The sequence below is a fragment of the Leuciscus leuciscus genome (genome assembly GCF_965113295.1).
Source record: "Leuciscus leuciscus genome assembly, chromosome: 20".
NCBI lineage: Eukaryota > Metazoa > Chordata > Actinopteri > Cypriniformes > Leuciscidae > Leuciscus > Leuciscus leuciscus.
Genome location: NC_138744.1, coordinates 12,902,109 through 12,927,049, shown reverse-complemented (window position 1 = coordinate 12,927,049; position 24,941 = coordinate 12,902,109). Strand labels below are relative to the sequence as shown.

General features: G+C 37.6%; 1 protein-coding gene and 1 long non-coding RNA gene across 7 annotated transcripts in view; one reads left to right on the top strand and one right to left on the bottom strand.

Moving 5' to 3' along the window:
• LOC309483787 overlaps nucleotides 1-13,032 on the bottom strand; it is a 67,282-nt gene extending 54,250 nt beyond the window's left edge. The window contains exon 1 of the long non-coding RNA XR_014200645.1: nucleotides 9,656-13,032. This is a non-coding gene — a long non-coding RNA (uncharacterized lncRNA). The remainder of the gene's footprint in view (nucleotides 1-9,655) is intronic.
• The window catches only part of sema6cb (semaphorin 6Cb), a 154,784-nt gene continuing 138,749 nt past the window's right edge, over nucleotides 8,907-24,941 (top strand). For all 6 annotated transcript variants that reach the window (XM_082149744.1, XM_082149745.1, XM_082149737.1 and 3 more), the window contains exon 1: nucleotides 8,907-9,167. The gene's annotated coding sequence lies outside the window, so the exon portion shown is untranslated. The remainder of the gene's footprint in view (nucleotides 9,168-24,941) is intronic.

Here is a 24,941-nt window from a genome sequence, read left to right as displayed (position 1 = left end):
GAGGCTGAAATTTAATTTTGACATTGAGAGATGAGGGGAATTTAGATTTGGTCCACCAAACTGCTCTTCAGGGTCAACTCATTTTCTTCAACTATAGGCCTAGCAGGACGTGAACACAATACATGTGCAGAGCACGTAATTTAATTCCATACATCTTAACAGAGAGCTGAAGGTGACAAAACACACTTGTTGATAAGTTTTGTTGTTTAGAATCAGTTTTAACTTAGGACAATAACACATACATCTAACACACCATTTCTCTGTGCTCTGACATCATGAACAAAGAGGTAACAGAGACGTAATTTGGATTAAGATAATTGTTTATGATCGATAAATAGTTTAAAGCATACTAGCTATTTGCCATACTTGACAGAATCATTGGTTCAGCAAAGTCAAAAAGGCACATCTTTGCAAGTTTTAGATCCTGCTAGGAGAGTGATTTTCCATGTGGAGCTGGCTGCAGAATTGATGTTTTATGAATTGTGGAGGGGTTGGAAGTAACAGTTCGGGAGCAGATTTGACTTGCAGATGGCACTGAGACTGTTGCACCCCATTGGATGATTGACAACTTCATACAAGGCCGTTTCTCTTCAGTGATGCTCTGCTGAGCTTTTGGAACCAATCAAGGACATACTGTATGTCAACCTAAAAAACACATTCAAAAGTACAGTATACAGTTGTTGTTTTTTTTCATTTCTTTATTTTGTAAAGTAATGTTGTTAAAAAACTAACATTTTAAAGGGGCTCTATGTAAGAATTTTCATATATTAGATTGCCAATGTCTGAACAGCTTGTAATGAAACTTTAAAAACGAGACCTTCCTCAACTTCCTAGGTTATTATGAAAGCCTGTCGACTGATTTTTATGTGATGGGCTTCATCCGCCATGAAAATCCAAAGGATGTGACAGTTACACGCATTATGTTACATGCAAAGAAATGGGATTAATTCAAAATATAGTCTCACATAGCCATACAGTATCTAGAGTAGTTGAATTACCTTATCTGTCGACATGATGCCAGTGTATTGCAGAGCTGATTTAAACATCCACATCGCTATGATCAGATGTTTTCTCACCACTGTCATTTTTGTTGTGTGCTTATTTTGTTATTGAGCAGCACATTTTTAAAATGTAATTATTCATCTAAACATCACTCTCAGCAGCATGGATAGCGTCTGGATTTTTGCTGCAAAGCAAAGCGAAGAACAAAAAAAGAACTTAGCCATGAGTATATCAGGGCCTTGAATCATGTTCAGGGTGCGTCTCAATCAGCTCCCTAGTTCAGTAGTCAGGGTCCCGATCAGAGAGTCGGCCATTTTAAGGGCTGTGTCAATCGTAAAACCCTTCCAGTGTACTGAAATGTTCACTCCCTAAAAAGTCCCACAATGCACCGTGAAAACCAGGGACCATATATGTTCCCTTAACGGAAGTATAAATCGCGCTCGTTCGCTCACTCACTCAAGATTTTTATTTTTTTTAACCGTTATTTAATACTACTTCAGCATAAACATACATTGCAAGACAAGTACTAAACATAATCTGGAAATTATTTGTAATTAATTTACGGTTGAAATGTTGCAGGTAGGCTGTGTCTAACAATCAATGTATTTATCATAATAAACTTTATATAACATAGAAAAAAAGTGACCATGTACAACGGCACGTTGTCATCATCAGTGTACTAGTGAGCCAGGGTCCATACTCCTTACCAGTGCCAGAATTTATGTACACGATATATGATTCATGACTTAGGAAGCTGATTTTGACGCACCCTGAGTGCAGAGAGTGAGCACGAGCAATAATTAGCTGGCTGCAGATCACTTAATGGCCACTAATAACTAGGGTTTCTGAATTCTATATAAAGCCCCTTTAATTGAACGATTGTATGAGTTTTACTTGAATACATTTTATTTAAGAATTTAAGTACCAATCAAGGACATACTTGTCTAAAATTCTAAAATAACTATTCCTGCAGGGTTTAGATGCTGTATGAACCCTCATGTCAGCTCTTTTTAATTTAATTTGATTCGAGCATAGCTGAACTGCACCACAGGTAATGCCTAATTTTTTACCTTATAGAATTTAGTCTCAAGGTCAGACCAGCTGCCTCACACACTGCAATTTCACTGTGCTCACATTTGTAATAGGCTAAAATAAAAAAAGAACCATAATTATTGAGACACAGCAAAACTGAGCTACAGTACTGATGAACCATCTGCCAGCTCAATCTGAATGACACTGAAATAGAACAAGATACAAAATAGAAAAACCTATCCTATACAGCACTGAAAAGTTTCCTAAAAGAAAAGTGAGGATGCTAACATTTTCAACTCATTGTTTAAAAATGTTCTTGTCTCATTTGCCCTTGTGTGTCTTTCCTTCCCTGAGGCCACACGAAATGCACAAGAGATCACCGACTGAATGCTTTATGTTGTAGCTATACTTTGTTCATTGCACACATTTTTAGACTTTTAGACTGCTCCTTGTGTGGTTTAATATGACTATTAATATAAGTTGGTCTGACTACAGCTTAATCATGGATTTGGTCAGGAATTAACTTTATTTCTTCCTGGCAGTTGCTTTCTTGGTAAAGCATGCTCATTTAATTCCAATTTAAAAGTAAAATAAAGTCTAAATTGCTGACAGCAATAAAGCACCACCTAAGAATAGAATGTTGTAGCCTTCTGCATTAACTGATTCTGACCAAATGTATAAAGTCGTTTTTAATGTTTTCGCCTGCTAAATAGAACAAGGAATTAAGGGGGATTGAAGAGGGATTAGAATTTAGAGAGTAAGTTGCACTGCATTGAGATGAATGTGTTGAAGTTGACATGATTCAGTAGTTAGTAAGATGTCTTGTCTAGCTGGTGGAGATTAAGGTGTGCTTTGTGCTAATGTCATTTGTGGATTCCTTCGGCACACTCCTTGCTGACGGGATGTACTTCAGGTGTCTTGTTATTTAAAATGCTCCAATCATGAGGAATCACATTCGTCTTGATCTTTTGAGATGAAAGAGTTCACTATGAAAACACACTGTGACTTTCAGAACACATGAAGACTTTGCCAGTGGAAAAAAGGCATTTATTGAAAAGGGGAAAAATGGCTCATTCTGTATTTTTACAACTTTTTGATGTAAGACAGATACATTTGAACACATGGCCACCCACCTCCACACACCAGCGATACCTCAGTATTCACAAATGCTGCCTGTCCATTGAGGGTTAAAGTAGCAGGAGGTAGTAGGATATAAAATATTATTCCAAACATTAGACAATCTGATAAGAGTTTAATGTGGGGAAGTCTGTCAAACCTTGTGCTTTGCCTGACTGTGGCACCTGCCACTGCATTCCCTTGGGGAAGAATTACAATTCTGAATTTGAGGAAAGAGTGAGTGGTTTAATTTGAACAATAGCCGCTTTTCCACCGTCGGGCCGAATGGTTCTAAGAACGTTAAGGAATGGTTCCAGTTATATTTACACTTGAGCTTAGTTCGGCACGGCATGATTGCAAACCGATCTTGTCCTGTAATTCTGAACCATGCTGGTAGAATGCGTGCGTGTATCGCCACTCAGGATTGGTCACTTGGTCACACTGTTGCCTGGTTGACAGTTTCTCTGTAGCTGACATATTTGAGCGAAGTAAACACAAGTTAATAATAATAATAATAATGTAAACTCTTGTATTACCAAGGCAATGACTAATGCATTTGTATTACTTTCCAAAGAGCTCTGTTACCAACCCCACAGTGGAAAATTAAACCATATACGGAATGACACGGAATGGAACAGAATTGAGAACAGTTTGGCTAATGTTTCTGGGTGCATCTCAATCAGCTCCCTAGTTTAGTAGTCAGGGCACTAATCAGGGAGTCGGCCATTTTACAACAACATTTATTTCTAAAGCATATTTAAACACAATATAGATCGATCCAAAGTTCTGTAAGCCAGTCACAACAATTACAGGTTTCCGAAAGCTAAAAAATAAAAGTACGATTTAAGAGTAGATTTAAAAATGTCCAATGAAGGAGCAGATCTCACATGATACGGGAGACCATTCCAAAGCTTGGGACCAGCCACAGAAAAGGCCCGATCACCCTTTGATTTGTAGTGACACCGTGTCAGTTAAGAGCAGGTGATTAGAATATCTAAGTGCCCTAGCAGGACAGTATGGCACAAGAAGATCACTTATGTACCTCGGTGCACGGCCAGACAATTTTAAAATCAACTCTGAATTTAATGGGAAGCCAGTGAAGGGATGCTAAAATAGGGGAGATATGGTCTCTCTTTTTAGACCCACACAAAAGCCTTGCGGCCGCATTTTAAACAACTTTCAATCGTGATAATGAAGATTGAGGGAGACCAGAATAAAGAGAGTTGCAATAATCTAATTCTGATATTACAAGTGCATGAATTACAACTTCTAAATCTTTACTTGAAAGACGATTCTTCAACTTTGCAATAGATCTTAAATTGAAAAAGGTACCTCTAACAGCAGCACTAATCAACACACTAACAACACACAAAATCCTTCCAGTGCACTGGAACATTCGATCCCTGAAACAAACAGGCAGCATCGATTCTCACTATGCTCCCTTAAAGGAAATTACGTCACATTAGTGAAGCACGAAACAAAAACTGCGTGAGCCAACTCAATAAATATAATGACATGCAAAAGACAAACCATTTTTGTCCGCATAAACACACTTCGCTAGTCAGTAAGTGAAAACATCTATAGTTAACATTTATAATTAATATTCGGCTTAAATGTATTAAAAGTAGAGCGGTGCCGGTATATGACTTAACTTTGAACTGTGATCATCAAAAGTTTATGATACTTACACGTTTTGCCCATCAAGATAATTTTCACAGATGAACACAACTTTACTGAATTTTGAAGCCTAAATGCAGTTGCCAGCAGTAAAAAGCTAAAGTTAGGCTTTAAACGAACTCTTCCGACAACTCTTTCAGTTTGTATCTAAAAACATTTTCCCAGAAAGTTTGAGTTAGAATAGTTTATAAGAGCACGGTTATAAACATGATGAGGCTGTAATAGAGGACTAAGCTTACCTGTTCATCGTGATGACCTTTAATGTCCCCGACACCCTCTGTAGTCCAATTTAGCCACTTGTTAGCAACTGCCTTTTTCACATATATCATACATTATCACGAGTGGGATAATACTGATGTATTGTATGTTGTTGAATAAAACGTAAAGTGTCTTGAGCTTGTGTTCTCCACAGACCACATTTTGGCCTACAAAGTAACATCATACCTGCACCACTCTATACAGTATATAACAGAACAATGTGTTTACAGAGCATAACAAGTACTTTCAGAAACATATAAGTCCTGCCTGTTGTTGATAATACCAGCGGTGACATTCTACAATGTTGCACGTATTGTCATGTTGCCGTAATTGAGTATTCACTGTCCCAATGTGTAGTGAGCCAGGGTCCTTAGTGCCCTGATTTATTTGCACAATATACTGATTCACAAGCTTGAGAGCTAGGGAGCTGATTGAGACACAACCTCTAATCATTTCAGTCTGAAACTAACAGTTAGACCAACGCTTTTAAGAAAAACATTGTATTTTACACAGAAGGTGTCTACAGAGTCTTAGAGGGATTATTTACCCCCCAAAAAATAAATTCTGTCACCAATTATTCACCCTCATGTTATTCCAAACCTGAATGTGTTTCTTTCTTGTGCTGAACATAAAAGAAGATATTTTGAACCGTATAATGAAAGTCTGTTACCACATGCAAGACCACATTTAAGGCACAAAGGCGCAATATTCATATTCTCAGTTGTTGTGTGTTTCCAGGAACAGAGTCTTCTGGATCACAAACCACATGATTTGCTACAGAGATGATGACAGCAACAGGATGTGTAGCCAGCTTGTCTGTGTATGTTTGTGTGCTGGAGTATAAACACAGTGTGGGTAGGTCATATGATAGACCACATTGCACTTTGAGGTTTGTGTCCATGTTGTTAATGATAGTGAAGAGTGAATGTTAACATGTTAAAGGTTCAGTGGCATTTAATGCCTCAGATGCTATAGCTTATTTTTACTGAGAGAAGTAAATCTGGCTGATATTCATACTGATATAAATTCGATTTTTTTTTTTTTTGTATGGAAATTAGAGGATCTATTTTATATATGTTCTTGACATTTTCAATATTCTGAATAAATGTTTAAGCATAAAATATTACAGTATGAAAAATTTATTGAGTCAGACAGTACAAATCTAAATTCAAATCAGATTCTATCACAAATTGGTATTCATGAGCTTTTGTTTTGATGATCCATGACACCCCCTCAATCAGATAAAGTCGAGACATAAGGATCAAAAGAAACAAAAGCAATTAAAAGGGAATCTTTGTAAAATAAAAAAATAAAAAGTCCTGCATTGACAGCTGCCTGACCACTATAGCTGGTTGAGAGGAAGAGAAATGGAAAATACGTAAAATATTTTGTCAACATCCATTTCAGAAGAGTGTGCAGTCAAAGGATATAGTAGAGCTTTATCCGGACTGAATGAATTTGGATCGCTTTCTTTTCCAGAGAGCTCACCACAGTTACTGGGCTTTTAGCAAACATCCAACTGCCAAAGGAAATTACGGATAAATCTGTCTGTAAATATGCCAAACCAACCAAAAACCCACAGAGTCCGTGAAAAGCATGACAAAGCAAAACACAACGATAATTTCACAGTTTGCACTTAAACATTGTAAACTCTTGCCATGTTGGGAATTATTAATGTTCATGGTTCAACTCTTCTCATATACAATTATATATATGATTGTTGATTTTCTGTTGGGCGGCCGGGCGGGGAAGATGTAGTAGACCATATGAAAGAACAACAGGTAAGGTGTAGAAGGCAAAAGAAAATCAACAGAAAATCACCGCCCAACAGAAAATCAACAATGACACAAATGGATTTTAGAGCTATAATTTAACCCTTGCATTGTGACTGTGCATGTTATTTTTCCCTCTTATGTTTTATTTATGGCACAAAAATAAATAGCATGTAAATGAAAGGGGGAACTTATGTTCAACAACATCACATGGATGTGGACCAGGGGTTGTTCTAGACTGTTTTTAGTCTAAGCCTGTCGTTGTCTGTCGTCTCAGCCGCCTAAAACTATAATCACCCATTTGAAAGATCGTGCCAGTTTTGCTTCAAGAACGTTTGTAATTTTCACGTGTTTTTAAGTCTTACTAGTTTGAACATTAAACCATTCGAGCGCAAGATGCAGTGAAAGTAACTTCATTCGGTATACGCGCTGTGATAGATTGTTTCTGTGCGCGCACACAGAAAGCCACCTCTCAGACAGCACGCGAGAACACACAATATTATGTCAAAATGTCCGTCTTGACAAGTATCCACAGTCGGTTATGTCTTAAGTGAGTGAAAACAGTTAAGAAAATATCGGCTGTGTGTCAATCATAGACTGTAAAAAATAGGTGTCAATATAACGGATCCTTGCATTAAGTCTTAAACTGAAAACAGCCTCATATACCTTCTGTTTCCTGTTAATAATGTTAATCAAACAACAAAAGAAAAAGAGAGAATCACTCACTGCGCTTAAATAACTTCTGTTTATGTGTTTATTTAATTCATAAAGAAATACCGTTTTACAAACACTGTAAAGTAGTTTATTTAATTTGTGTCTTTGTTCTCTTGTATTTACTGTATTTGTGCTATTACTTCTAATTTGTTTATTTGTTATTATTTTAGTATTGCCTTTAATATTTGAACTTATATTAGTTAGGCTAGTATTAGTTTTTCCTGTGATCCGACCAGGCCAGAAGAAAAAAATCCTTAATGTTTTTTTTAGCTATAGTTAACAGTGATACTTATTAATGATAATAATATGATGACAATTGTATGTTTGTTAAACAGTAGTCTAAACGTGTACTGATTTGAACTCTACAGCAGAAAAACTGGTATATAATTCATAAAGTTTTTGTATTGACTTGGTACCAATTTATGCACTGGTAGGGTACTTTTGACTTAGAAATATAGTGGTGCCAATTTACAAAGAGGCACCACTTAGGCAATGGTCTCTTGCCACACATTCTTTCTCACTGAGGGCTAAGCCCCCCTGAAGATCAAATCCTAGAACCGCCCCTGATGTGGACTTTAGTGCCTGACCACTGCAGAACGCCCAGGTTTTATGGTCCATGGCTAAGCTCTGTTGGAAATCTCCTGTCAAGGGAGAACTGAGCTCTTCAAAAGTGCCCACTGAACCAGGATGATCTGCTCTCAGCTTTAGTCCAGAGAACCTCTGTGACCAAAACCACACTTTTGGATGTTTGTTCTTCAAAGTATATGCTTGTGAGGGTCAGAAAGTAACCAGGGCACAGGTCAAAATTTCCCCAAATATTTAACATGTGTCTGGTTACCAACATTCTTTAAAATATTTTATTTTCTGTTCAACAGGAGAAAGAAACTCGTACAGGTTTGGAACAACATGAAGGTGAGTAAATGATGACAGAATTTTCATTTTTGGGTGAACTATCCCTTTAAAAAAAAAAAGTGTCAACTGATTTCATGGTGACTTTAAATGTTTGTCTTACTCAGTGGTCTACTCTACACCATGTTTTTGAGGTAAGAAAAAAATATACATTTTGTGTAGGCCTATGCTAAATGTGCTACACATCCACGTATTGGAACAAACAGCTTCATTTTATGAGGTAACTCAAAATGCTATAGCCATCAGACTCTTTCTGGCCAGCTGTTTTGGACATGTAATGGACTATTAGTCATGTACAAGGAAGGATCTACAGTTCAAACAGTTCACGTTTTGGGCGGGTTTATGACTAACTTTTAAAGAGAACCATCAAAACACTTCGGCGGTTACTGATTGGACAAGCGACCTGTCACTCGAAAACCAGGGGTGTGGCCTGCGAGCGATCGTTCACAATGTAATAGAGTTTTAGCGCAGTCTTGCTTTTTCATAGGCGTGTGTTAACTGTGTGCCAAGGGGTGCTCCGCACTTACCAATGCGATTAATGAAGACAATGAACCAATTGAGGGAACACTAAACTAACAACCAGCTTTTCCGTTTCGTCTGTGTTTCATCACGGACGAGCTTCGCGTCTGCAAGGAATCAACCCTCTGCACGAGCAGCACAAAGGACAATTAAAAAAAGAAAGCAAAGGTAAATGAGCTGTTTTTCCTCCTTTGCGGGAAGTTTTTCTTCGTGTCTGTTTATATGATTTGAACTCTGACCGTGACAGCCAGCGAAGTTTATGCAGGATGGAAACACACTGCGATATTTCGCACAGTTTGGGGGAAAATAAGCAGGTATCGTTTCAGGTCGGTAAATATTGCAGTCAGTGCCTACATGAAGGCAGCCTTTATTGCTACAGACAGTGCGTTTCTAATCTGATTTACTTCTTATATTTTTTGTTATTTTTGCTCGTTTTAGGTGTAGTTCAAATAGGCTACCCTACACATAGGCATTGGTCTTGATTGCACACCTAAATATCAAAACCGCAGGGTTGTCCAACTACAATATCTCTAATGCTGTGACATAGTTGTTGACAATGTGGAACACACATTGCTCATGTTGAGAAACACATAATGACATTGTAAGAATCTCCGTTATCCAGTCAAACCTGTGGTGTTTGCACGTGAAACACTCACCGTGTCTGCGGTTTCAAGCTCTGCACGAAAGCCTTCGGTTGTTTAGACAACGCGCAGCACTCAGTCAGTCGGATGGTAGAACATAGACAGAGTAGTGTCCTGGTCCTTGCTGGTTTTGGACTGCTGGTCGGTGGTTTTTAGAGGAGTTTGGCCTTGGGCACGGAGCTGAGAGTGCAGTAGGATGTTCATTCAGCGTGTTGCGCACCTTTACCAGGAGTGTGGCGGCGAATTCATTACGCTTACGAACATTTATCGTTTCGATAGTGCAGGAAGTGGAATGATTGTTTCCACTGAACAGTTAATAAATAAATGTAATATCAATATCCAAACCAGTAATTTTGTTTTATTTCTTTTTATGACAGCGTTTTATTTAGGCTATTGTTGTCACACTTCATTAGTCAGTAGGCTACAGTTAAATTTGACTATTGTAAATATCACAGGCTCCTGACTGTTTCATTATTTAACTATTTTTAAAGTGCAAATTAATTAAATCTAAATAACAAAATGGCTTGTAGCCTTCGACTATTTTTCAGTTAAGTTTAACTTTACTTCAGTAAGACAAGTAAACAAAATGAAGAGAGAACAAAGAAACGCATTAAGGAACAAAGAGTGCGTGACGTTTTCCACTAGCTATCTGTAGTGGGCTTCATTAAAGCTAATGCTTTAAAGTTATCCAGATGAGAGCAGTGAGGTAGTGATTTTCTTTTTTCCTTGCCAATATTTTTCAGTGTTATTAATGATATAATGGACTGCAGAAGGTTTAGGCTGCATATAAACTGCAGGACCTAATGCACAGATCTATTTTGACATATGCAGATTTATTTTTTTTCGTCCCGTCTCTGTGTACATTCACTTGAGACAAAGCTGACAATATCCAATCTTGCCAAGAACTGCATTTTGACGGAGAAGTGCATTTGACCGTGCGCAGTCCAGTACGCAAGCACTCTAGCTGAGTGCACGCGCATGAGCGTTTAAAAGCAACATTTACTTGTACTTTTAACATCCTTAATAGTTAGTGTGGTATTTTTGGCGTTATAGTAAGTTTAAAGGTTGACTTTGGTTAAAGTGAAACAGAAATCTCTTTATAATATAACAGTCAGCCTATGCTGTTCGTAGCACAGCCAGAAATTAGCTATTTAAAAAGGATAATGTTTGACCACTGTAATTGATTTTCAGGGTTATTTTTTAAAATCTATTATGAGGGTATATTTTTATAACTAGGCTAGCTATATAAAACGCACAGTATGTCGACCATTTATGTCCATAAAGTGAGCAATTATGGCTGTCATCCATCAAATACAAAAGCATCTGTAGTAATGCACAAGATGTAACACAAATGCTTTACATGAGTACATTGCTGGTACCTTTGTTATAGATCAGTTCACTACAGCCCTGTTTTTGCCCTAAGCATCGCTTAATATTGGACCGTGCTTTCTTAAAACGCGTTTGTCCCTGCAAAATTCAGCCGTAAGCAATTGGAGGGTTCATCCCTCCGGGTGCAGGAGGTATATATCTGGCATCTACCCCGAGGTTGCCTTGAATCATCTAAGTGTTATTGAATAATAAATTGCTCACTAAGCTATCATTAGAGATTTTCCTCTGGTATTTTTTTCTTTTAAAAAAAACGTTTGATAACTGTTATTTAATAAGTGGGTTTGGTCCATAATTGCAATATAAGTGCTCTTAAAATATTCAACCAGTAATTCTGAAGTGGCCCAAGTAGAATTTTAATGGGTTCCAGTATTATGAATACAGTCAGAGAGTGTGATGTTTTCCACTTAAATAGCTTTTCTCTCTGCTTTACTTTGCTGATTTTAAGACTTTTAGATTACAATTACCCTTGAATATAGGCTACTATTGACTTTTGTATTGTTTGAGGTCAACGCTCTGTTTTTCTTACTTTCTTTTGCTGAGCACAAAAAAGAAGATATTTTGAAGAGCATTGGGGGTCCAAACAACTTAGCTCGCAGATTGCTCTGGCTATTTTACAGAGAATATTTCTCAATCATTTAACTGTTATTTTGAAGCAAAACAATCTTGCAGCCAATTTTGTTCGGAATAAGCAAAGGTAAAGACATCTCTAGTCCTTGTTTTGGTTAAAAGCCTTGTTTAAACCGTAATGATCCTCTATAATCATTAACCTGTTTGTCTAGAAGGAGATCTTTGATGGTCAGACATATACAGGACACGGGATACATTTTCCCTTTGAATTTACCTCTGGTTTTGTCTCAGCCCATCATGGCCTCCTCTAGGTAAGGTAATGATGCATATAGCCTGGGTGTAATTTTATTTCCAATTTCCATTGCTGTAGTTTTGCCCTAAATGATGTTATGCCAGTCGTGCACCGTGGATGGCTATGCGCTCCTAATGGCTCTTATAGGTAATGAGAGCTAAAATAGCCTTGGTGCCACAATTGGATCAAAGCCATCATCTACCGTTGTTGTTTTTTCCCTATTTCATCAGATGAGGACAATTTACTTTTGAGACTTGTTACCCTGGTTTAGTTATTCATAGACATTTTTATGATGGATTGAAACTCTAGAATAGAACAGATGCAATTCATTTCATTCTCTACATTTGAATGTGAACTAAGCAACTATCGTCTACCTGTTCTGGACCAGCTGTGAGACACAATGGATCGGTTTCAATTAGTTACTCTAGGGAGTTCACTCCGCAGTATAATGGCCCCTCATATTTCATGTTGATTGTTGTAACCCGTAGCAACAGGGTAGGCAATAGCTGGAGATGCACCTGGAGAGGAGGGTTATGAGGCGGTTGGGGTGCAGTGGAATGAGAGCTGTTGTTCCTGCCTGGCTGCCTAAGTCCAGTGAGGGGTCTCATACCCCTGGGGAGTGAATTATTACCTGTCAGACCTAGGCCCTCGGCATCATCCATTATGCAGCCCTCTTGCAGGGGCAGCCAACCCCAGCATGGCAGCGTGCTCAGTTTGCCTTGGCCTTCAAACCTGGCCACCTCTTTCTGGGTGGGTACAACTTGGGGCGTTCCAGCCATTACGAACCTCTCCGGAAGTTGGGAGTCCCGGCATTATATACAAATACAGGAATGCTAAATAGCTACAGATTTAAGATTCCAGCTGAGAGGTCATGGCATCTCTGTCAGGCCTCCATAATCTGCTGTAATGAATGGCATTGTTGTGTTAAACTTTGCTATGAAGTGGTTGGCGGTCGATGATGCTAATTCGTCACACGTTCACACTTAAGGTAATTCTGCTAAAATCTTCAACAAGTCTCAGTCCTATTCATACTCGAGTCTGAGGCAAGCTGACAGGATATTTTTAATGGGGTGGCCAGATTGGGACAGTAAAAATCTTAGGTTGGCACAACAGAAAGTCTGTAGCATGGCTTATAATCGTAGGATATGCACGATTATATGCACTCTTGCGATAACACCCGTTATCGTTTACTACGTTTAGTAACGTAGTAAACGATAACGGGTGTTATCGCAAGAGTGCAGCTTTGTGTATGGATTTGTGCAGCTTTGATTATAATAGCAGTGGTCTCTGTTTGCATTCTGTATTATATTTTTCATGCTGCAAACAACACATTGCAAAGTTTCTGGATTGACAACCATATTTTAATGCCCAATTGATTTCGATTGACAGTGATAACCATATAGCAATAGACGGAACAAAACAATCAGAATTTTAATAATGGACTCTCACACAGGTAATGTTTCAAGTACGTAGGCTCTTCATCAGAAAATGTCAACAATCAACAATCCTTTATACTAGGTGATTAATCAAGGATCAAATTACTTAAAACTTAAACATTGGCATATTGTGGACATTGACCCTCAAGAAATGCTTTGAAAAACTACCACATTTAGTATACAAGAAGAGAACACTTAATCTTTGTAATATTTTGATTCGAGCTGATTTAACCCCTGCCTCACTTTCAAAATAAAGTACCTTTTGGCAATTGTAGATGTAGTTACTGTCAACAATTTAACTTTACTTATAAAAATCTTTTAAGCATCCTCATACTGCAATTAAAAAAATAAATAAGAGGCACTATTTCGTGCAAAACTGCCAATGTGATTTACATGTTGCGTTGCTAATTGGGTAAAACTAGACCTCCAAAAACCATTTCGGGATGATGACATAGTTGCACCATTAGAAATCATAGTCCGGTAGCTCAGCACTTTGCTACTTTTACATTCGGTTTCCACTCAACAATATTTAGGAATAGAATTAGTCAAATGTTCACAGCATGTGTCACATTAATAATTTACTTTGGAAACGTGAAACCTTTTGGATTTACACTTTAGATACTGTAGCACCTAAGGGATTATATGAAGATTTAGATATTCGTCTGGTTCTTTAAGGTTTTTTGTTTGTTTATGCATTCTTTGGTTTATGCAGGTATTATTATTATTATTATTATTATTATTGTATGTTTAAACCTAGACTTTCACATTTAGTATTTTGCATTTCTTTTGCCTTTTGTTCCATGGCTTTATGATCCATGGAACCATCCATTCATGGAAATTCATATATTCAGTAAAAACTCACTGATGTTGATAAAACATGTTTCACATTTCCAGTTCTCCAACAAATGTCTGAACAATCATAGCGTGCCCTGTTTATGGAGTCAATATGTTGTATTGATATAAAAGTAAATGGACAATTCATTGTAAGTGTTGAAACTAGCAGCCATTATACCTTTTGTTTAGGAAACAAATAAAGCAACCAGGGGTCTGGTGTATAAACAATATAAGGGAAGGGAAGGGCCTCCTTCCCTTCCCTTTACCTCAGTTATTTTAACTTTAACTTTTTAAACAAAATGTTGTCGGGATAATTCTGGTTAGCGTGGCTACGCAGACGCAACAAAACATTTCTGTGTTATACATTTTTAAGGCCAGACAAGTAGTTTATTGTGGGTTGATTTGTAAAGAAGGACTACACGCCTGCGCACATATATATTCAAACGCGCATACCTTTGGACTGAACACGTAATGCGCATGTGCGCGACGTCTGCGTTTTCGCGGATTTGCGTTTTTGAGGTTTGTGCAGAGACGACGGATAATCGTTTACACCTTCGAACCTATTTCAGGGAGTGTGTTCTCGAGACACCAGGCACTGTTTTGTGCGGATAGGCGGCCAGAGCGCATTAAGGGTTTTCCTGTTAGAACGGTGTTGTGTTAGCGGCGCCTAAGTTCATGATCTTCGCAACGGAAGTGAATCAATCAATCAAAACTAACTTTAGCTGGAGAATAACTTTATCCTAGAGCTGTTGTAAAGCCTAAACAATCTGTTACGGTAATTTCCTATAATCTCTGTAAAGCTGCTTTGAAACAATCCATATTGTTAAAAGCACTATACAAATGAAGGTGACTTGACTTGACTTGCACAAAATGGGAAGTGAAATATGTGTATGCTATTTCAATCAGAATTTATAAAAAAAAAAAAGAAAGTTTACTCATCTGCACATAGACTGAGCGTTCACACCACTGATCTATATAAATGACTGGATTGCTCATTGCGTTTTAAACTGCCAACAGATGGAAAGCCAACGGAAGTGTTCGAGCTGCCATATTGGTATTCCATACCATGGTCCATGTAGACGGCATCATTGCTTACAGCCAAAACCTTTACCTAAAATCACTTGATTTGCAGCGTATCTGTGGGACAGGATTAGTATGTATGTGTTAAAGGTCCCATTGCATGAAAATTTCACTTTATGAGGTTTTTTAACCTTAATATGAGTTTCCCTAGCCTGCCTATGGTCCCCCAGTGGCTAGTTCCTCGAGAGACATCATGGCTTGCAAACGAGCGAAGCATGGCAGTTGCTCAGTGTTTGGATGTACAAATGAACACAAGTATTTTTTTTTAGTTCCTTCATCCGAGCCTCTGAAAAAACAGTGGGTTTTGTGAATTTCTGATGTGTAATTGTTGAAGTACAGACAGATAATCTTTCTCTCAAAGTCGTTCAATACTGTTTATGCATCAGTAAATCAAGCCAGTGACTAAACGATCAACTTCACATCGTTTCTCTTAGTAGGATGAATATAATCGTACTTAAACTGTGATTAATATATATACAGAAAGCGATCAAAGAACAATCCCTTTCCAATCGCCCAAGCTGTCAATCACACAGCGTGAGTTTATCTGGACACTTTCCAAAACTCTTTATGAAATCAATGACGCTGTTACACTGCACAACGAAGCTCTTACTGTACTTACCTCATGTTTGCATTGGTGAAAGCATTAGTGAGAATGCAGAAACTGCGTTGCCATGATAAGATCTTCATTCACGCGATCAACAGGCTGTCATCTGCTCAATGCTCATCACTGCAACCTTTTATGTGATGGGAATAGATCTAAATACTTAAAAAAACGTCTCACGGTTCGTTAATCCCGATAGCGGTTATAGAAAAAACGCATAATAGCTGTAATAGTAAAAGTTTTCGAGAGAGTTCCACATGTAATGCGAGATATTTCATATGCAAGCATGTCAGCCAATCACAGCAGTGGGTGTTTACACTGAAGTCTCACAGCAAACACACCCCTTCAAACAGAGCGTTCAAATCAGAGGCTAAAATCAGGCTAGGAAATATGCCTTTTATTTCTTAATTATAACAACTTTTGATCTAAAAAACATACTAACATTATAAGGGCACCCCAGGAAACATTCTAAAATAATAAAATAATCCATGCAATGGGACCTTTAATTAATTGTTACTTTGGATGTTATATGTAATGTTTATGGTCTTTTTGGGCAGGATAAGCGATATATAGAAATCATTAAGATGGGTGTGTCTACTGCACACTGACGACACGGGTAACTGACTTAACACAAAATTTATTTCTTTATGTAAGTAAATATGGAGGAAATATTAAAGTCCCCCTGTAGTCAATAATGTTATCCCTTAAAACTCAACTTTGATCACCAAAATGACATATTTAAAGGAGCCGTATGTAAGATTGTGGCCAAAACTGGTATTGCAATCACTTTCAAATTACTGTTGAGCGGTGTATCCCCTCCCCCTCCCCCTGACTCGAGGTTGCCAGATAGGCTGCAGGATCCAGCAGGAACGTAGGCTGACACGTAGCTGTGGTAACTAGAGCAGAGCTGGCAACCCCGATGCCGAAACACTACTGACTTCGTGATTGGTAGATAGGTGGAGGGTGGCGCTTCAGGCCAAAACACAAGATGACAACATCAACATCAGTTGAGGGCTGCAACTTCACTTTTTAAATGACAATATCCTGGCCGGACTACTGTTGATAGTGATAGTATTTGAAATGAGCATGATTTCTTAATGTCTAGTGACATATCAGGGCCGTTTTATGATTAATTGAAATACATTTCTTACATACAGCTCCTTTAAATGTTTTTTCCTTGGATTTTTTTTTTTTTTTTTCATGCCTGGAAATAGCTTGAATGTAATTCTACACCCTTGCCTCATTTAGTATACGTGGTTGTATATATATATATATACACACAGTATGTATATGCAAATTAGCCCCGCCTCCACTCACTCACACCAGCTCAGAGACCCACTCGTTGTCGATCACACGTTGACGATTGGTTACAAGGTAGTTTGTGACGTCAGAAACACCAGCGATTTCAAACCGCGTTTTTGAGCCTGCTTTGGTTCACTGTCATTTTAAAGAGAAAATACTAGGCAATGGTGTTAACTTATGAATTTGCACATGGTTTGTCTTAAAGCATATTAAAAACACCACATAAACATATAAACAACATTAAAAGCTAGATTTTCACCACAGGAGGACTTTAAGCATGGACATATATCTGGGATTATTAGCAGAAATAGAAATATGAATATACAAAAAATATCATCAGAAATGTATATTATCAGATGACTTCTTATTAATTCAATAGAATGTGAGGGAACAAATACCAGTATGGTAACGTGGTGGCTTCACTTTTTATGATGTCATGAGCAATCCAGTCATTTATATCGATCAGTGGTTCTTACAATATTTTAAAATTCTAAATTTACTTCTGTTCTAAAACAATACAAGAATACTGAATGATTTTAGCAGTGTAATGTGACAGCACATGTCTTGTAAGGCTAAAGCCAGTAGTATCACATGGATGGGCATATGGATGTTATATGCAGCTCAGAATATGCATGGTAAAACTAGGTGCTGTAAGCTTCATGTGGTTGATTTGGGGATCAGACGGGGTGGGGATGTACGTTCGCACAATCTTCCGCTGACTAGAATTTCTATATGAAATTTTGCACTGGTTCTAACTTCTGACCTACAGTTTTACAAATCTGAAAAGTTTTCTGCATATAAGGCCTCTGATTTTTCCTGCACATAATCTGTTCAGTTTGATTTGGGAAGAGGAAATTCTTGTATTGTGGCATAAAGTGATTGATTCTTGTCTGAAAATGTTTTTTTTTTTTTTGTTTAAAACTCTTCTTAGTTTTATAACTGGGGGCGAAATGGCCTACCTTTGGAGGTGTTAGTGGAAGCATGTGCTTTCAGTAGTAGCAGAACTAGCACTGGGCTGCGAATCCTGGGTGAGTAAGCATTGAACAAAAAAAATAAAAAGAGTGATGTAAAACTGAGAGCGAGTTACAGGCCTCAGCCCTCAGCTCCCTTCTGCCATTGGACACACACTGCCTGGCTTCCAGCAGATTTGTAAGCCATTTTTCAGAAACTTTAACCTCTTGTCAAACATCACGCGCAGAACCACAGCAGCCACAGATGGAGAGAGACAGAGAACTGGCCACTCCTGCAAAGCATGCTGAGATGGAGTGTGTCCAGACACTACACAAAGACAGAGATATGTTTGCAAATTAAGAGAGATTACACGCAGAAAAACGAAAGGCCGATCGCTTGCTGAGTACAACAGCTTTGTTAATTACAAATGATGTTTCATTCATTTCCATGTGCGTAATGAGTTGCGTGTAGGTGCTGCAAGTTAAGACAAAATAGATTTGAAAATCCTCATCACCAATAGATGTCTGTTGAGGTCCAAAGCAAGGGTTTTTTGTTCCTTAAATGGCTATTTTGCCAAAATAGACATGACGGTGATAATATTTTTTCTATCAAAAGCTGTTGTCGCTTAGACTGTGATTACAAGGATTACCTGAATAACATTTTTATCGTATATTTTCATTTGTATTTTAATCATTTATTAATAGTAGAAATGCACCAATAATACAATTTTATGTTATGGTCGATATTTTTTTTATAATTTTTTTTTTTTATTGTAGTTTTGGGCTTCCAAATATTATAATATACACCATAAAGAATGGATCATTATGAGATTTGCTCAATATTACATTCAATAGTGTTATTAAATTAGTGTTTTTAAGTGAGGTATAGATGATGTCAAAGGTAATTGAAATATAAAATGTAGTGAAATCGAGCACGCACAATAAAAACAATCTACATTTATGATGGATACTTATACATTATGTATTGCACATTGCAATTAAAAGCAGCTATAAACCTGTCTTTAAATAGGTGAGACATTTGACCTTGTAAATATCATACATTTTTTTCTGTCAGTTCCATGAAAACAAAAAACACCATGTGGATCACATAGTCACGCACGCATTGTGATTCATGAGGAAAAAAGTTGCTGCCTACACAAACTGTCATCTTTAAGAATGGAACACTAGCTGAGTAATGCGAGCTAAATGGAGACTGAGTGATAACCATGTGAAATCGCTGGTGTGTGTCATTGTTTTTATTATTTCTTTTTTCTAGCGGATTTCGTTTTCCACCTGATTATGGAGTCATGATTACTCCGTTTTACCTCATTTGAATATTCAACCATATCCTCAGCCTCCAGACTCCACACAGACACCTTTTTGTACTCGTCATATTGGAATGCTAAAATTTAAAGCTGAGCTCACTTCCACGGGCAAGTGTGTCCAGAACAGCTTTCCTCCTCAAACCGCCATCCAAAGCCAGCACCACCCCTCCTTCTCCCACCCCAACCTGCATTGCGAACTGCAGCTCTCGGTTTTAATTACTGTTCTCCATACATACAGGTTATTGATTGTCTCACTCCAGGTTGGTGGGCTTGGGGTTGCTCCAGATTGTGCTTTAAATGATCTCTTAATCACTTTATAATGGAACAACTCTTCCTGCTGCATTGATTACCTGCTTGTGCTGGAATTGTTGTGAGCCTTCAACTTTCTAATCTGGTTTTGAACTCTCTGGGCTCCTTTATAATATGTTTATTTCCCAGAATGCCTCGGGAAGGACGTAATGTTAACCGTTCTTCCCACTTGTGGTGGAAGATTAAGCATTGTTCATACATGGATAATCTGATATAGGATATTATGAAGCCATTTATGTTGCTTTCATCACCCTCTAATGAATTTAGATGATGGAATCTGATTTAAAGAGCTTCCTTCCAGGGATTTGCAATACTTCACATTTTTTAAATCAACTAGTCGGTGGGTTGACTGAACTGGAAGCCCTGGATAATTAACCTGCTTTCGGGTTCACCTGATGGAAGATTGGATGGGTTTCTTAGGGGGTGTTTACATAAGACTGGTTATTGTATTGCGCAGACAGAACAGAACAGAAGGGGAGCAGGGGTCTCGAGATGCACTTTTAAAATTGTGGGATGAATTTAAAGACTTTTCTATGAGGGTTTAGTTTATACAAATAAATAAAATACGACTGCCATTAAGACATTTTGGCCTGGTTTCACAGACAGGGCTTAAATTAAGCCAGGATTAGGCCTTAGTTCATTTAGGGCATTTAAGTAGGTGTGCATCTTAATTTTAGTCTGGGACTAGCTTAAGCTAGTGTATTGGTGTAATTAGCATATCAGCTTCTTGGTATCAGCTAGAATTGTAATATTGCTACATCTCTGAGATAAACTAGTCAGCCTCACTAAACGTTGGCTATTGATTCTGTGTTTGCTTTAATGCTGGAACTGCCGATTTGTCTTTTAAAAAGTTCACAAAGCTCCCAAAATGGGAGCAAGTAAACTCTCACAAATGGTGATACACAAACAAGCGAGACTCAGAGAAATCAAAACTTTTAGCATTTAGCGTTTAGCATTATTGACATTCTCTGAGGGAGGAAAAAAAAAACCTTTTATATATGTGTTTTATATTACTCGCATGACGGTGACCTTTAAAAGTCTGAGTGTTTCAGGTTTGTTTGTGTTTTGTTTTGCTGTAACTTTTATAGGCGGCTATAAAGAGCATCTGAAATGCGCTCATCAGAGTTAGTGCTGGATAAATGACTTGACTGCCTCACTGCATGTTTTTAAAATGAAAATTTTTATGGCTCTAAAGAGTGAAACGGAGCAGGAAATTACAGCCTGAAGATAAGGAGATTCTTCTTCTCACAGAGGCCGTGGAATCTCAAGGTACCGCAACACCACCCGTCACTCAACCTGGACTAGCATTCATCAACCCCAAAACACAGCAGAAGTTCAATTTATTTTGTGTGTGCATTGGGGCACGCAGACTAAAACCTTGTATCGTGCAACTGAGTCATATATATATATATATATATATATATATATATATATATATATATACATACAGTATATATGTATACACACACAAATATACAAAGTTTTTGGGCACATGATAAATGCATGGATGTCTTTGCATTATAAACCTAGTCACATTTATTTAGAAGAATTTAAAACTGTCCTAATAAATTAGGTTGGAATTATAATACAGATAAATTGTTAAAGACAAAGTGTTTGGACACTTTTTGGTTGCCATACGTTAGTGAAGCATATATCCTCTAAAAGTCACCTTGGGACCAATGGTAATTGGTAATTGTAAATTTGCACAGAAATATTATGCGAGTTCTGAGAAAACCATGATGCTGAAACGGTTTCATAAATATCTAATACAAACGAGAATTACATGCATATCTAAATTTAATTTTAAGTGTGACCAGTAGATATAGTTGTTTTTACTGGAAATTCAGTGAAGAGTAATGTTGAACAAACATACTGTAATGCCTATTTTTGGATAATCTGTTGAAATTCTTCGGAAATAAAAGGGATCTCATTTCATTTGATTTATTTGGACCTTGATGGATGTAAACCAAAAGATAAGATTATTCACACAAATCAAGTCTATCGTCAATGCAAAAACAGCTTCACATTATGTAACACTTACACAATAAATCTATTATTTAAAAAAAAAAAATTTTTCAGATTATAAAATATGATTGTATGAGCCATTTTGAAATATTTGTACACTAGCCAATATACACACACACATGTGCCTGCATATCAGTTGAATTCCACATTAATGCGGATAGTCAACCTTAAACATTTGTCCATGTCCTTCTATCATAAACATCATCCAGAAATTAAAATGTATCATTTAATTTCCCTCATGTCGTTTCTAACCATGAATGTTCTTTATTCTGTGGAACACAAAAGAAGGTATTGTTAATAAATGTCCAAACTTTTTTTTTTTTTTTTTTTTTTTTGTGAATTGCGATGGGGTCCAGTGTGGTTGTTTTGAACCGACCCCATTGACATTTATTGTCATTAATCATTCTTCTTATGTCTTCTGTATAAAAAAAAGTCATACAAGTTTGAAACTACAAGATGACACAAATGATGACACAATTGTTCAGTTTAATTTTTGTGTGAACTGTTAATAAAACTCTTGACACATAATAAATAACGTAAACCAGTCCTACCTGCGAATAGCCCTGCAAATATATTACTGTAACACAGTCTGTTTGTGTGTGTGTGATTCATCCTCAGGTGTGTTATAGTTTGAACTCTGTAGTGTACACCACTAGTGCGGTTTGCGAATCCCTCAAATTTCCAAGCCCCCTATAAATAGAAAGTTAGTATGACCTTTGTAGATACGACGAAGGCATTCTCGTGCAGTTCTGAGAAAGAGGCCGATCTGAGGTTTAAAGCTCAGTATCTTCTTTGTACGTCTGAGGCAATTTCTGTGAGCGTGTGCAGATAACCTGAGTTTGGTTTGGACCCTGTTGAGTTTCAGATTAGAAACAGACGCCCCTCTCGCACAATGTTTCTGGAAACGCTCTTTTAGAGACTGGGGTTATTTTTAGGTCTGGCTGTGGACATGGGGGCCAGAATTGATACTTGGGGAAGGGGTATAAAATAACCCCCCTGGCCCTCAGCCAGAGCGCTCACTGACTCACCCCACCCCACACCCGCCTCAGATTCCACAAGTATGTCCCACCGTTAACCATATGATGACTCAACTGTGCATGTGGGAAGGGAAATGCATGTACATCACAGTCTTTTTTGGTCTTTTATCCTTTCAAGCTATTTGTGATATAACAGGTACCAGCAAATATCTCTCTCCCACAGACACGCACACACACATTTCTGGTGTAGTGCTTCCAGGCTGCTTCATTTGATCTCGCTTTATTGCTTTCTCACATTATCTGTGTGTTGGCCTGCAGCTCATCCCTGCGGAGCAATCTCTGATGTATGAAAAACAACTCACCATAAACACATTTCAACCACAGAGACTGATATTACCCCTAATGCATCTCTCACTACAGGCATATACCCAGATATTCTCTTGCTCTCTCTCTCTCTCTCTCTCTCTCTCTCTCTCTCTCTCTCTCTCTCTCTCTCTCTCTCTCTCTCTCTCTCTCTCTCTCTCTCTCTCTTTCTCTCTCACTCTTTATTCCCTTGTGTCAGCATATATAGTGATCACAGTGGATATTACTTGGGGGCGTTCAAAACTCCGTGAAATAATGAAGTCTGCCCCCATCCCATCCACCTCTCCCTCCAGACGGATCCCCTAAAAATATCTCCAGTGTATCTCATCATCATATACTAACAGTAACTGGACTTCTTCCCTAGGGTGTGTCAAATGGAATATATGAGCTTAAATATAGGGTGAAAATGGGCTTACAAGCCTATTTAGTTGGCTTTTGAGGTCGTTTTTGCTACGTGAAGCCCTTTTTTGCAGCCTATTTTCCCCCCCACCACGGATAATCTATATGGCTGCATGATTTGGTAAACAAATACTATTATATTTTTTGGGAAATAATGCAATTGCGATTTGAATTGTGATATAATAAACATTCACATCTCATATTTTGCTTGGCTAGAGTAAGAAAAAAAAAAGTATTAAAGAAAATAATAGTATCAGCATTAATGTTAAATTAATATGAGCAATATCATATATATTTTATATATTTATTATTTATTTGTTTTTAAAACACCTTTAGTCAACATATTAGATATAAGTGAACAGTTTGTCAATGGCTACAAATGATATGTACATGAATATTATTATTATTATTATTATTATTGAATATTGGAATTTTAATAGGAATGTATTGTCATAATTTCTTCTATTACATTGCTGACATCTCTTCCTTTTCTGTGACTCAGTGTTGTTATTTATTTGTATAATGACTTAAGTAAAAGAAATTTGTAAATGTCAGAATTCACATTATAAGCACATTAATGCATATTAACTCACATTAAAAGGCACATTATAAGCAAATTGGAGTTTGTGTGGAGCATTCAGCTCTGAGACTGCTTAAAATACTGTATCTGGAGCTCCTTTTTATTATTTTATTTTAATTAATTGTGCAGCCCTAAATGGTAGCATAATTGATAAGAATCTGAAAAAAATAAAATATCTGCGTTGAGGTTACGACATGTGCAAGACCTTTCAGAAGGATCCTTTACCTTTTATGCCCTCTTAATTAACTGGTGGCTGTAGCATACGTGACCATTGAATGTGTCCCTCAAAAGCTCGCTGAGCAAACCATTCAGCCACAGTTAACCATAGCGCTTGGCGGTACAGCAGCACTGCTTTCAGTTCAGATTTAGATGATTATTTTTTGGTTATTTCTCAATTAGCATGATAATAGCGTGTAGATAGACGGGAAGAGCTAATCTCATTCCTCTGTGACGATCGGCAGGTTATTATCACGCAGAATGCACCATCAGTTAAACTAACATGCTGAACTGCTCTATAAATCTCTCATATCACACACCACCAGCAGATGGGAAAGGGACAATGGCAGATTGTACTTCACTTTAATAATATTATGTTTCTTTAGCAAAATCGTTTCCACAGCTATTATTCTGTCGTAATAGTCTCCTGGTGGGTCTCATATAAAAAAGAAGAGCGAGAGAAAGATAGCGACACTGCGTGTATAGTGTGATCTCAGGTTAGCAGCTGAAGGAATATGTTAATCTAAAAGTTTGATCTCCTGGAATGACTCATTTCAGTTTGATTATTATTTTTTCCAGTGAAAATTAAGGTGCTATGCTTTCCTCCCAGGCTGCATCAAGACCACCCTTGCAGTGTTTGAAGTGAAGTTACTTAA